Source organism: Dromaius novaehollandiae, chromosome Z, assembly GCF_036370855.1.
Source record: "Dromaius novaehollandiae isolate bDroNov1 chromosome Z, bDroNov1.hap1, whole genome shotgun sequence".
Classification (NCBI taxonomy): Eukaryota; Metazoa; Chordata; class Aves; order Casuariiformes; family Dromaiidae; genus Dromaius; species Dromaius novaehollandiae.
Window position 1 is genome coordinate 29,142,722 of NC_088132.1, and position 14,748 is coordinate 29,157,469.

General features: G+C 39.9%; 1 long non-coding RNA gene across 1 annotated transcript; it reads right to left on the bottom strand.

The window, feature by feature from the left end:
• Positions 1-673: 673 nt before the first annotated feature.
• Positions 674-6,996, bottom strand: LOC135324683 (uncharacterized). The gene is made up of 3 exons (XR_010385981.1): positions 6,738-6,996; positions 1,365-3,634; positions 674-777 (listed from the first exon to the last, which is right to left on the bottom strand). It is a non-coding gene; the product is annotated as an uncharacterized LOC135324683 (long non-coding RNA).
• Between the last annotated feature and the right edge of the window lie 7,752 nt (positions 6,997-14,748).

Consider the following 14,748-nt stretch of genomic DNA (forward strand, 5'->3'; position numbering starts at 1 on the left):
TTTGGCAGTTGGCTCTAACATACACCCCATCCTTATCTCATTTTAAACTGATTCTATACTAGATTTATATCTAATCGGATATAAAGACATATCAGATAATTAGATATTTATATCTAATTTTGTCTAATCAGATACAAATCATATGAGATATAAATCAGACCTTCATTCAACAACTTTCGACTTAAGCATATAAGCTTTCATATTTCTTATAGTTATTTTATTTTTCCTATACCCTGTCTTAAATATTAGGCTGTTCAAGGCCTATTTAAAGGAGTGAAGTGCTAAGACCTTCCAAACAAGAATTTACTGCAAATCTAATGGAGGTCTTACAGGAAATTAACAGTACAGGACATATCTTGTCTAATTCATGGACATGATACAAAAAGAAATGTATATTAAAAGAATATATTCCTTTTAGTTTACCACCTCAGTGGACAGTGTCTTAAAATTAAGCTCTAGTAACTGTTATTTGAATTAGGTTAAATTGGATTGCTCTCAGGACAACTGTAACCTTAAGGCAACATACTTGCAATCAAGAAAATATCAGAGCTGAAGATAAGGATTAAGGGCACTGCAGTCTTGAAAACCAGTATTAAAGCTCTCAGTGGAACATTTACTAAAGATAAGAAATATAAGAAATACAAACTAGAAAAGTAAGCAAACCTTGCCTTTAGCTCTCCACATACGTAAGATGACCATGCAAGGCTGGATTTCTCCCAGTGCCTCCTTGGACCAGTTACTTTGTCCTAATGATTTCTGTTTCACAGAGTTTCCTGTCTAAAAACATGTAACAACACTAAGAGTCACCAAACACATGTACTTAATGCAAAGTATGATGGGTGTTGTTTTTAATATGGAAAGAGCAAAACTTTTACCCCACTGTAAGATAACTGTGATGCTGAAGTACAGTTTCTTGGCTCTATGTTATACTGTGCTCCATTAAAAACACTTTGGGAAACACGTCACTTCTTGTGAACAACTCTAAAGAACAACTTAATTTGAGGTGTTTTACATATGTCCAGGAAAAGGGCTAAGAAGTTAGTCATACAAGCAGCTTTTATGTATTACTTGACAACATTTTTCTAACGCAGGATTTTACCATGTTAAAACAGACCAATCTATTATATGTTTCAATGAATAAAAGAGTGTTATTTTTCAGTGTCATACTTATTTATTACCACATTAAGGACAGTTACAAAGTGAATAAATAAGAAAAGAAATGATAGTCACAGCAAAATACATGACTTGTATTTAATGGAATCATTAATAATGATTACTTACCCAATTAAAATGAATAGCTAAGCATACGTTAGAAAGTCTTTACCTAGCTGAACTTGACTTTTTTTTTCTGCTTTATTACTTACCTCAGGACTATCCAAAGGTTTTGAAAAAACACATTCTGCAGCAAATTTTCCTTCAAAGCTCTAATCCTCAAGCTGTATGGTCTTTTGTTCCACATCACTGCTCTTACTTAGTTTGCATGATCTTGTTAGTTTTGTTAGCTTTTTTTGCTAGTTTTGTTAGTTAGTCATTGTTAGTTTCTTCCATCTGATCTTGTTCAACCACTTTGTCTCCATGATGCCTGTAAACTGTATTCCCTTCAGAAAACCCATTATATTCGTGGAGAAAAGATAGTTCATTTCTCTTTGGGCTAAAGACTTTTAATCATACTCAGCACCTTCAAATAGAAATAATATTCATCCAAAACACCCATTTTGCGATTTGAACTTAATGTTGGTTCCTCCTCCCAGCACAACACTTTTCTTAGTTGGGGAGTTTCATCTAAGCTACTTTTCAAAGCTTGTGTAGTAGATGTGCTTATTTGATTTAATACACCTTCCTTCTGCTCATCAGTCTGCTGTTCCACATTGTATTTCCTAGAGTTTACTGATAAGTGATACTGAAAAGTGTATAGCCATATTCACTGCATGAATTTGTATTAGGACAGTTGAGATTTTAACAATTAGAACAGACCTTAATGGACAGACAGGTTACTGAAGGACTGACTACTAAGTTCAGCATCAGACAAGTACTTTCTATAGTAAAGCCTTTTGCAGGTGACTGTAGCCCTATTTTACTACCAATATTCTTGTCGACACTTGATTCAGTAAAGATGCTATCCCTCTGCTCTGTGCAAATCCATTTTCTCACTTCTACCATCAGTTTTTCCTCTTGTCTTCTTCTTCTGTCTGATCTTCAGATCTTTTCTTGTTTTTCTGTCCTGTCTGTCCTTTCAAAACTGCAAAATTTAATAACAAATCTTCCAAGTCATCTACTTTTTCCTTTGACTTAGGAGAGTCTGCCCCTTGTTGCTATCTGTAATACTTCTACCTCCATGGGTAGTGCCAGCCATTATGCAAAACGTGGAATTCTTCAAGTCATCCTCTTTATTATCTTGTATATGTTTCTCTCCTACTGCATTTTCAATTGCTGTTGGTCTTTTTTCTGAAGGAAACATTGCCTTGCCTTCCGACCTGGCAAAACTAAAACGTTTTTTATTTTTTGTTTGGAATGAAGAGACGTTCTTAGGAAGACTGAATACAAAAACTGTCCAATCAAATCTATTTTTAAACCCTGTCATTGCAATTCTTTCTGCACTGTCTTCATCAGAACTATCAATCGGGGGGCCCCAAAACAGCTATCCGTAGTTTCATGTGGAGCCTTTGCAGCTGTATATTAATCATCATCATTACATACAGCAGGAAGAGGTTGGAGATGACATATCTCTGCCTTTGTCTCTCCTTCATCCAAGCTTTCAAAGTATATTTCCTGGAGGTTTTGTGGCTGGTCAACAGCTGGAGGTTGGCCCAACATAACTCTGGTGATCTCAAGATGCTTTCCTTCACATTCATTCATAATGACCGTCTTCTGTTGACTGGTATGAGACCGAATCTTAGAGAAACACTTGTTTTGAAGAGATAATGCATTCTCTCTTAAGAAATTTAGAGGAAGAGATTTTTCTGCATATTCCATGTTATTTGATGAAGCTGAACAAAGCCCTGCACACATCTGCATGCAAATTGAGGTTGTCTGCCCACAAAGAGCAAAAGCTGTCTGAACTGTTAGTTTTTTCCATCTTGCTAAATGGTGTTTTTTTCACTTAATCTTGCAAAAGGACTCATTCCCGGTGCAAATGCAAATTTTTTGATATACAAGTCCCTTCGTGAGTTTTACTAAGAAAAAAACTGTGCCCAGCTAACAACGTGTGAGTTTTTGTGTCTCTGGAACAGACACATCAAGAAGAGTATGGTCTAGTTCCAAAAGACCAGTACATTTTCTAGATACTTCTGAACCTGCAGTAGTTATCTGATCTTTTCCTGGATATGGTATTCCATGTGATCTTTGCATGAGAGATTTCCTGCCATTTGCTACCTCATTGGATGGCTGACAGCTGTTTGACACAGACGACTGATTTTTTTTTCTTTTTCTGTCATCACTATAGAATGCAAAACTGTTCCCCTGGAAACTGCTAATTCTGGTCTATGATCAGCATTATGGTGGCTAATCTTTCTTTTTTCATAACCATTTAAGTGCTTGGCCCATATGAACGTGCGAACTCAAGTGCAAGGTATGTCTGTTTCATTAGTCATTTTGGCAACCAGCTGTTCAGCTGCTGTTTCAGAAAGGCGTCCATCTGAAAGGAAAAAAAAATACACATACTGAAACAAACTGGAATCTTCCCTTAACATATTCAAAGCCATATGATTAAAGGAAAGCAGTTTAATAGCGGCAACAAAAAATTCCAAACATGCAAATCCATTTTAAATTATTTATGTTTAAATCAAAATACAGTTGTATTTTACTCTTTACTAATAACTAAGATTATTATAGACTTGATCCTGCCTCCAATAAAGGAAATGCTTTATTTCCTTTGAGAGCAATGAAGGCCCTCAAGGCAAACAGCTTAATGCATGAAGAAACAAGATATGAGAAGCATTACTTCATTGAAGTTCTACTGTGTGCTTAACTTGAAGAGAAGAGAGTATCTTTTTCTTTTTTGATCCCAAATGAAAAATGTCCTCTCATTACAACGGGGATGTAAAATGCAAAACGAGGATCGTCCTACTGGCTTTTTAAAGTTGTCCTAGTTTAGAATATTCATGGTAAATCAAACAAAAATTTTCAATTATTTTCTTGAAAACAGAACTTTTTTTTTAATCCAGCTCCTGGATGAAGTGTTGCTAAGGAATATATGAAAATAAAAAGCTAGGTGATACACACTTAATATAATTGGTTAAAAGGAAGCAGACCTTTCACATAGGATTCTGTTGCTATCTACATATGTTATTAGATATCAAATCAAAACACAAGTATGTTCACATTTACCTTTGAACTAGATACCAAGATACGAAAAACTCCAGCTTGCTTTCAAATCCGTAGTAAGTTTTTGCCCAAAGGAAACAGAAGGAAATTGGATGATTTGAAAAACAATCACAAATATAAATGATACAGCAGAAAAAAATAACGAACCCACCATCTCCAAAATCACATTTTGGAGTGGAAATATAATACACAGTATTAAGCCAAAGGGAGATTTAGCCAGCAAAGCAGGCGTGAAACAATGAAAAATAAAATAAAACACAAAACCCAATTTAAATTAAAATTCTGAACCAAAGCTCACTGTTCAAAACGTAAAATAGTTTTCTAGAACAAGAACAGGTAAACTTCTCTCATCAGAATTTTACTGTAATTCTTGGAGAATGAATTCTTTTGGCACTGTTACATACTTAACAAATTCACAAGTACATGCATATATGCCTTCATATCTTTAATAAATTCTTTAATGTGCGATCTACTCAAACCACATGAAATTCCAAAAATCCTGAGGATGAAATCTTGACTTCATTGAGATCACTGAAAATATTTCCATTGGTAACAACAGGAGAAGTCAGCGGTTTTGTTTGTTTCCAAGGTCCAGCTGAGTCCTGAAGGCTGCAGAAAAGTTACATTGCCTCAGATTCAGGGAACACAAGCAAACTCCCTTGAATGAACACCATGGTGCTGCAAAACACCCTTGAGGCGTTGGAAATACACAGTTCCGTTTGAAACTTCAGAATCAAGATATTAAAAAGAGTTTTATAATATTTTTTAATTTGATTTTTACTTTTAAACTTAAAAGCAATGATAAATGAGATATTACAATCTTTTTGCTGTTAATCTAGACATTTTGGGATCTTACAGGAGAGAAAAAACAGTAATATAAATAGTAGATCTTTTACTCCATCCATTCTTACTTGTGTACAGATGTAGACCTTAACCTTACATGAAACCTTTCACATGCTTAATTTTAAGCATGTGAATATGAGTATCCTAGCTTACATAAAAAGTGTCCTCGTCACTCTCTTACCAAACTAATAACATCATTTGTCTTCCACAGTGATGTCACAGCCAAATGAAGGAATGTTGATAACATGATCATATGGCATGTGACTGAGCGTGATTAAAAACCTGGGTAAGGCTCACTTTCAGTGTCTTTTTCATGCTATGTTTGACTTCATGGATTGACTTCTGTGCTCTTGAACGTCTCTTAACATGAAGGAACTGCAGCAAAGTCTCTTTCATTGACCGATCAGCTTTTCCAAGCACATGCTTTCATCCTATAATTCCGTCACCCCAGTTAGATCTTAAAAGTAAGGAAGACTGGGGTAGTCATTTGAAAGCAGAGGCTAGTTACTTGTAGGTATCTTACCCGAGCAGGAGAGCCCTCAGATTCATATTGCTACTTCTTTATTTTAAGAAACAACGTAATATACGACATGCTAATCAATCACGACTTTAATGCAGAGTAAAAATGGAGCCATGAAGCAATCAAACTGAAATCACAGCTAAGACTGCCTTTGTGTTTCAAACATCAATTCTCCAAGTTACTGTAAGTGATAAACCACACTGATCCAGAGGCTGCTCTTAGAATAAATTCTTCCAAGGTAAAATTGACAACAAATACTTTCAAGACAAGACAGAATCCTTAAAATCTGAAGCTTCCACTAGGCTTTAAGACCATACAGTGAACAGATCTAAATAATCGAGAATTATGCAAAACTGTCATGGGTTCTTGGATTTCTATGCCCATCCTGATCTTAGATTTTTGCCCAAGTAACTTATTTAAGCAGACTAATTAATTTTAAGCAGCTAAAGAATGAGTACAGCCAAAACTCATAAGCCAAGTAGCAGAACTCCTCAGGTTCAAGATGGGTTACGCTGACCTCACTAATGACACACATCCTGCCCTGGCTCCTCCTTTGGCTGCTCTGCACACAGAGCGGAGGAGGTAGACTCAGGTTTCAGAGCGGTCAAGATAAAAAAATATTCTTGCATCCAGTCTTTGCTTTAACAAAGGGTTCTCGCATACTTGCTCAGCCTCAGGAACCACTTCCACGTCAGCGAAGCCACTGGAATGGATCCAAGCCGTCTGCGTACTCCATGTCACACCAACAGAGCAAGCAGTATGAGGCAGCAGGAGGCAGCAGGCAGTACAAGACTGTCAGACGGACAGTCAACTCTAATCAAGCTGGTACCCATCAGTTAAACAAGAAAAAATTCCACTAATGTTTACAGTGAGCAAGTCATATCTAGGCAAAATACATATCATATGAAATTCCTCATAAATTCTTATCATTTTCTAAAATACAGCACAGTTGACAATTGGCACCTACAGCCTTAAGTAAGCTATAAACATTATCTCAGTTGCTAGAGTTAAGAAAAACAATGACAACTAAGCAGTTCACCCAGAAACTTACCTGGCACAGCAAGAAATGCAAACTAAGCTCTTGTAGCTTTGATAAAACTCAACATAAAATGAATAATCAGTATTTTCAAATAATTTACAAATATAAGCACATAAACAACACCCAAGAACACGGAAACTAACTTCAGCTTACAAACACTATCTGAATTCGCAAGAAAATTACACTATGCTTTTTTATAACTGTTCTCAGAAACCTGATTTTCAGGTTATCAGACCGCCATAATTTTCACAGCAAGCCTCTCCCAGGTGCTTTTGCTTGTCAGACTTCTCCAGGGGTAGTTCTTAAATATTCTCTGATTTTCCCCACCCACCACAAAATGAAATCCAAACCCAAACTTCTCCGGTTCAGATCAAACTCTCTTAATTTTTAGCAGTACATCCTGTTCTTCCCCTCTAAGAGAAAAAGAAACAATCAAAAATCCCATCTACATATGTAATGAGAAAAAAGGAAGATATCATAGCCATTCAATGCTTTTAGTCTTGGAGATAAGCTAGGGAGCAAAATTGTGCACTGTATAGCAGTATACATGCATGGACCACTATCCTTGATTGTTTCCGGGGAACACTTCCATGATATTCTACTCTCATCTTGCTGTTTGAGCAACTTCCTGTGAATGTTTCTTTTATATCACCAAAACACTTTCTCAAGGAGTAACAGGTAACTGAGACAATTTTTTGAGATAATTATACTTTTCTCATGAAATTCAAGACAGCAGCCACATAAACTGACAAAACGGATTATTTTTTGCTGTGATCGTTCAGTGAAATGCAGCAGTGGCACTTGAGCTATCCACGCTAAACACAATACCGCTGACAGGAAATTTTCAAATGGAACTTGTCAGTGGAAAACGTTGCTTCACCAAAGTACTGCAAGGCCGTGTTCCGATTTCTGTAATTGCTTAGGAAAGAAAAAAAATCCCTTTTAAATAAATGAAACATTTCAATTTGATATTATACTTCTTAGCTGCTACACACCTCTAGCGTCTTCATTTCTCTCCTTTTTCCAAGTCTCCTCGCTGGCGTCATCTTACCCTACAGCCAAATTTTGCAACTTGACATTAAACTTTTGAAGCCTCCCTTCCTATTCCATACTGTTGAGAAGCAGCTACCTACATAAAAACACATTTTTAGTACCTTTAGGACCAATCAAAGAGGCACACGTACAGCAGAGCCCATCAATCCCAAATAAACTGATTTCTCTTCTCTCATGCTGTGTAACATCACCCTGGGAGCCTGCAGCTATAGCACTGCTGCAGTAAATTAAAATTCATCTGTGACTGGTGTAAAGCCATAAAGCATAGGGTGGACAGGGGAGAAATTAACTAGAAGTCTCTAAACTACAAGTGGGTAAGCTCTGTTCAGCTGCATTTACCTATGATTACTCCATTAGCCCAACACTGCTGCAAGCACTTGCAATTTTAAAGCTGGAATGAGAGGAATAACCACCAGAGAGCTTGGTGGAGGGAGGCGCAGTGAGAGGGTCCATACCACCACACAAACCACCACACCACACAAAGGTCAGGCCTTAAAAGGCGCTTGTTTTTACCGTTCCTACAGAAACGGCGCTCGGGGCGTACCACAGGGTACGTAACGTGTCTATACACGCAGAGAGAAGCTCGTATTGCACACACACATCTGCAGAAGCTCGTATTGCACACACACCCCTGCAGAGGCGGCGCAGGAGATGGCGGCGGTGCACGAGGCCGGGGCAGCTGCCCGCCTCGTCCCGGGGCTGCTCCGCCAACACCGGCGCCGCGGCAACGGCCGCCACGGGCCCGGCCCCTCGCGGGAGGGAGAGGGGCGGATCGGCCTCCTGCAGCTGCCGCGTTTCAGGGCCTCCGGTTTCCCACCGAGCTCCACCCCCAACCGGCAGCCGCGTGTTGATACCGAAGGGCAGCAGAGCTGTGGCAGCAGGGTGCGCATAGAGCCGCGGAGGCGCCACCGGCCCACCGGCTTCTCGAAGCTTCTTCCTGCCACGCAGCGCGGGAGAGCGCCGAGGTGCCATCCCCCCCCCCCCCCCAGCTTCTCGAAGCTTCCTCCAGTGGCTCGCAGCTGCCCTCTACCTGGCGCCGCGGTCGGGGGTGCCTGGAAAAATGAAGAAAAGGCACCAGCTGTGCAGTGGTTTTGCTTCCTTCTCAGACGTGGGGCAACATAGAGGTGGTCCCAATGCAGCAGGTAGTCATGTGCGTTTGTGCTGATGTTCATAGTTCATTTCCCTTGTGAGATTTCAGAGCATCTGACTGACTGACTGGCTGGGAATAAAAGGATGATGCACTTTTGAAATGGTGACTGCCTGTGTCTCTCGGTGTTTAAATGGCTTAAAATCCATTTCAGTTATTCATCCCCTCTGATGAAGTTTGAAGTGTGATGCACAGCATGCTTACAAAGTGCTCTTGGTGCTTCATTGCGAGTGCTCTAGGTAAAAAGATGGTTAAAACTGCAAAATCTTGCAGTTAAATGGCAGTAGAGCTGCTATTTCACCTTGTAGTAACTCTTGTTCTTTAGCTGTAGTGGCTATGTATGGCCCACCTGAGGTTGGTATACTTGTGAGATTGCTGTTAGAGGAAAAAAAAAATCCCTAGTTTCTTGGCACTTCTGCTATGCTTGGGGGAGGGAATTGCCATGACTATAGTTCAGGTTATAACAAGAAGTTGAACACTGAAGAATAAAGACTCTCTTGTGGGTTCCCAGAACTAATAGAGTCAGGGCAGGCTGGATAATCTAAGTGGGCAGCATGCCTGGAAAACCCTAATTATTGCAATGTAAATTATTGTTTTTTGAATAGTCACATACATTTTACTCTAGAGAATTTTTGAAAACAAGAATCCTGTCTTTACTGAGACAAAGACTCGGCATATAGAAGTTCAACCCAAATGGTTGCTGTTTGACAGAGATAACAAGCAACAGAAAACAGAGCCTTATGAAATCACTAGGTAAGTATAATTGCCCACAAGTGTAAATACCTAAAAGTCTACAGTTAATGCAATGCAAATTGAAAGTAGACAGACCCATTTTTCACAGCTCTTGGATAAGATCTCCAAGTCTTTACCTTTTGCACTTTAACTCGGTTTGACACCTCAGCTGACCTCTAAACTGTACAACCTGGCCATGACAGCCTGCGAAGAAGATTGTAACAGGAGTCAGCACTGTGGTGGACAGATGAGTGAACTTTTGCCTTAAACATTTCTTGGTACATAAGGTGCAAGCAAACCGTAACCCCGAACAAGCCATCTGTTCCTGGCGGAAACAGGACTGAGCTGCTGCGACCCCCGAAGTGGTCTCCCTGCGACCACCTGGGACACACCGAGCCTGCGCTGAACCAGGGCACGATCGGGCAGAGACTTTGGGACCTGGACTGTAAATTATTGCCGCTTAGCACAACTTTTATAAAACTTGCTTAGCATGAGTACCTAAATTTGCTGAAGCCTTAGGCAGTGAGAAAGGGCCCCAGAGCTGGTGCAGACTGGAAAGATAAGGGAGTTACAAGCAGTTTGCATCCCTATGCTTCACACTCCGGGAGGGAGGATGTGAAGGCTTTGAAATAAGGCCTGCTTGGGCGCCAAGACCCTGGGAAACAAAGCCTCCCCTCGCTGCTGAAACAGTGTTAATTAGGGGGGGGGTCTGGATTATATCCTCTTCCTCAGGACCTTGGAAGATAACACCTACTGTCACTGCTGGGGCAGTGCTAATTGCTGGAACAACAGCTGTTTGTCAGGGCCCTGAGAAAGAAGGGCAGAACCCGAGGAATCAAAACACATCTGTCAGCAGAAACCTCAACAGTAAAGATAAGGGAGAAAAACAGCCTGCCTAGGAACAACGATGAGACCCAATAGGGAGCAGGAGACCCCAGACCCAAAAATTACTATTGGTCTGAACTACCGCGTGAGGGGTGGGAAACTTAATTTGAAAAAGCTATAATTGCCCAGGGATTTCTTTGTTCAGGGTCCCTCTTCAGAGGCACCCAACTCGAGCTGTAACTACTGCACGCGTGTCATTACAATTTATTTATTTAATTTGCCTTGAATTGGCTCCGAACTTTTCAGCAGGAACCTAGGGTCAGACCCTGCTCGAGTTGTAATTACTGCACGCGCATCGCTAAAATTTACACCCAGGGTGAAGAGGACCAACAGGACGCCGCTGGATCCATGGGTGGTGATCTCTCTTTCTCTCTCCCCCTTTTCTCTCTCTCTCTTTCTCTCTCTCCTCCCCTTTGCCTTTCCCCACCTTTTCTCCCCACTCCGTGGAAAATAAAGTTAAAAGGTTGTACGATATTTGACCGGTTTTAGCATCTTAATCTCGTCCTTGGGATCGTAACGACCCCCCCCCCCCCCCCCCGATATTGGATCGGGACAAGCACCCCTGCACAGGAGTCACTGCCATACTGCCTTCTCCTCAGTCTTGTTTACGAAGCCATCAAACAGAAGTATAATCAGCTGCTGTTCACGGAGGAAGAATCCTCTTCTGTCTGGTTATATCAAGGGGAGATCTAAGCTGATGTCTCTGTGGGGTAACTGGCATCGGAGGAATTCCTTTGGTATCCCAGTGAAGGTATTAACGGTCTCAGTAACATCCAGCAGAAACCATGACATACAAAAGAGCTTTCAAAATAATTCCATGTGATCACATATTTTTAAATTCAGTGTTAGAAAAGCTGTAGCAGTTGTATCACTTAAAATCCTAGGATGCAAAGTGTTGTTTACAAGGAAACAGACTTACACTGTTTATGCTGTGTTTCCACAAAGCTGTACAAGACAAAATTTATTCCCAGGTCAACAAGATTTAAAACTTGCAACTAAAACTACAAATGCATAATTCAAGTCTATTTGCAAATATTTCTTTAGTATAGTTAAAAATCTGCTTTCTTACAATTAAGTGTTTTTATGTGAGAGAACTTGTGAGAGATTACTCAGAAGTGCCAGAAGAGGACAGTCTTAAACCATTTTTTATGAGCACTGCAGCTTTACAAGTCTGTGTTCAATGATTAAATGTGTATTTCTACCTTCCAGCAGCACAAAAGATAAGGACCTTTCTTTATACTGACCAAATCTTGCTCAAGTTCAGAATGCAGGTAGTAAACATATAATAAACAGAATTCCTTGTTTTGGCTTCTTTAAAAAAAATTGAGCTCAGCTGGCAGCTGTATCGCTTTATACAAATTGTGTAATCTTCAGTCTTTCCAGCTTTTTCCACTGCTGTGCTCATACTTCTCCATGCTTTACTCTGAGAGCAGATAACATATTTAACACATTAATTACAACACTGTTAGAAACTTCTTAATTAAGTTTCTATAAAGGTGTGCTACCACTATTCATGCACTTTGTTTTTTAATTGCTCAAAACAACCTAGCATGCATGCTTTTTTTTTTTTTTTTAATTAAGAACGAAGTTTCCAGAAACATAAATCTAGGTTCATAAAATCAGCAGTAGTGTTAAAAGTATTGAAATGGCTTCTATCTCATTGCCATAATGTTATTTTAGAGACATAGGGTACAATTTCGCTAGTGAGAGCCAAGCAAGTAATTACAATATATGAAGTATGTATTTAAAACACCTGAAGTGATGTAACCCAGTCATTATTTTGGAACAGAAAGGAAACAAATACATAAATTATCTTGCCTCCTTACAACAAACTCTACTGGAACGAGTGTTTACAATAAACAAGTGGAATCTTCCTCCACTTTTTTTTTTAGTAAGTGCTTTGCAGCAAGTTTTGTGGCCTAAATGAGGAAAAAAATGCAATTAACAAAATTAAATGATGGCTTTGTTTCCTTATACATACAGCTTAACAATCCATTGAGTAATTAATTAGGAAGCACACACCTTCCGCTAGGATAGCTGGTGATGTTGGTTTTATTTGGGTTAAATATGTTTCATACTTAATTTCATTTTAAAGTTAAATCAGGAATTTGAATGGTGCTTATTATCAGGGAGAGTAGGACTTAAGCCTTGCTCTTTAATGCATCGCTTACTTTTTTGGGGAGGAGAGGAACCCTCAAATTGTTATTCAAAGCCCAGAAGCAACACTTGTAACTTTGGCTTTTGTCACAGCAGCATGGGTCACAGGGGTGCAGGAGAGCACGATTACCTTCATCTCGACCAGCGCAGCCAATTCTGGGATATTCAGCCAAGTCTTACTTAGACCATTAGCATCTGTCCACAGAATTTCATTAGGTCTGATGTGGTACTACCAAAACAACTTTTCCCATGCTGCCAGCTCCCATCTGATGCACTACCGCATTCCCAGCAGGCTAATTCTATCACACTGTCGCTGTTCCATAGCTTTAACACATCAAGAATACCCAGCAAGGGGTTTTAAGTTAAAGAGAACGCACAGAAACTTGTAATAAAATAGTCATAGGTGCTTATACCTCTGAAGCACATGCAGCTTGTAACTGGTAACAGTACAAACTTTTTTTTTTCCTCTTTTCTTCTTTTTCTTTTGTAATCTGTATGGGAGCTGAACACTTAGATAAACTTAGCTGCAAATAGTATTATACGCCTCAGTTTGTATATCTTTGGAAAGAGCCCAAACCCTATAATTAGTAAGGCTTTCTGATGCACAATCACATTTGTAAAAGTGTTTTTTATCTAAATGAGAAGCATGCTTTATTAGTGCTCAGTAATGATGATGCAATTCCAAATTTGCTGTATTGCTTTTTCTGAGTTGTTCTTTTTTTCTCGTTAATAGCGCTAACCTTTGGGTGAGAATGCCTTGTGATTTCAGAGTTCTGCTGATTGCTTCTTGCTAAATGCTCTACTCAGGGTTCTGCCAAGGAAGTCCTGATGACTGCAAAAGTAAATGTGCAAAATAAAACCATAAATTCAGAGGTGTTACTCAAAGGCAGGAGAATAGAGGCATCAGCAGAGCCAAAATCTTTGAAACAGCTGCTATTGTATTACATACTAGTCACAAGAGTGGTGGATTATAGCGTTTGCTGTAACTGTGAATTTTTAGGGAATACATAATGACAGTGAGTGCTGTGTAAGTCACAGAAGACAACATTGTTCAGCATACAATATACAGGAATCAGTTGTGTGTGTTTTACAGTTTGTGGGAATTGCGAGTCAAAGTACTTTGTAATTAAACAGGCTGGGAAAGAGATTGAGAACTGATTGCTTTCAGAACTGCCTATTTCAATGCAGAAGTTGCTTTTTGTAAAATAACAGAATAATGTAAAGGGAATATCATTGTTAATGCATTGCCAAAGATTTAACTCACCCTGTTACAGAACAACAATGCTAAAGCTGCCCTACGGACAGGAAGTATTATTTATTGTGGCAGGAGGAATGGTGACAGTGTCAGGTATCCAAAACCAAAACCACTTTCCTATAGGTCAAGAAATGTGTGCCACTGTTGTGGAGGCAGGTCAGGCTCCACCTGAGCTGAGCGCCTTTCTGATGTGGGAGCCGGGCATGTGGAGGATTAGGGGCTGCACAGGGCTGTGCACGAATAAGGGGAGCAGCTGAGAGCTAGGGATGGAGACTGTGCTGGGGACAGAGGCAGTATGCTGTGTTCAGTGCAATGGTTTGGGAATCCAGGATGTGGGTTACATTTGCACATGAGACTTAGGAAGTGAGGGTTTTGAGAGGGGAGGCTGGAGATGATCTTGGAGAGGAGGCAGGGCTGTGGCTGTGCAAGGGGTAGGGAGCACAGGGTTGGGAGAAATCAGTGGTTTGGGAGACTAGAGGAAGCAGGAGGAAGGGTTCTTTGCTTTGTGAAAATGCTAGTTGTGAATTAAGGTCAGGCAGTCATGTTTACGGCAGAGTTAATGTGGCTGAATTACCTGGGCCAAAGCAGAGCTGACCCATATTTGCAATTGCTGAGAACTGAGGAACAGAGCCCCATGAACCAGTTTAAGCAGAAGCCTTGCGTGCTTACATGTGTCATATTTACATATGTGTATTTTAGGTATCTGGCCCAGAAAGTCCAAAGCTTAGTGTTAAGCATCAAGACTCTGCAGAGTTCATGAGGAGCACTAGGCATTTCCAAAAAGGCACTCCAAA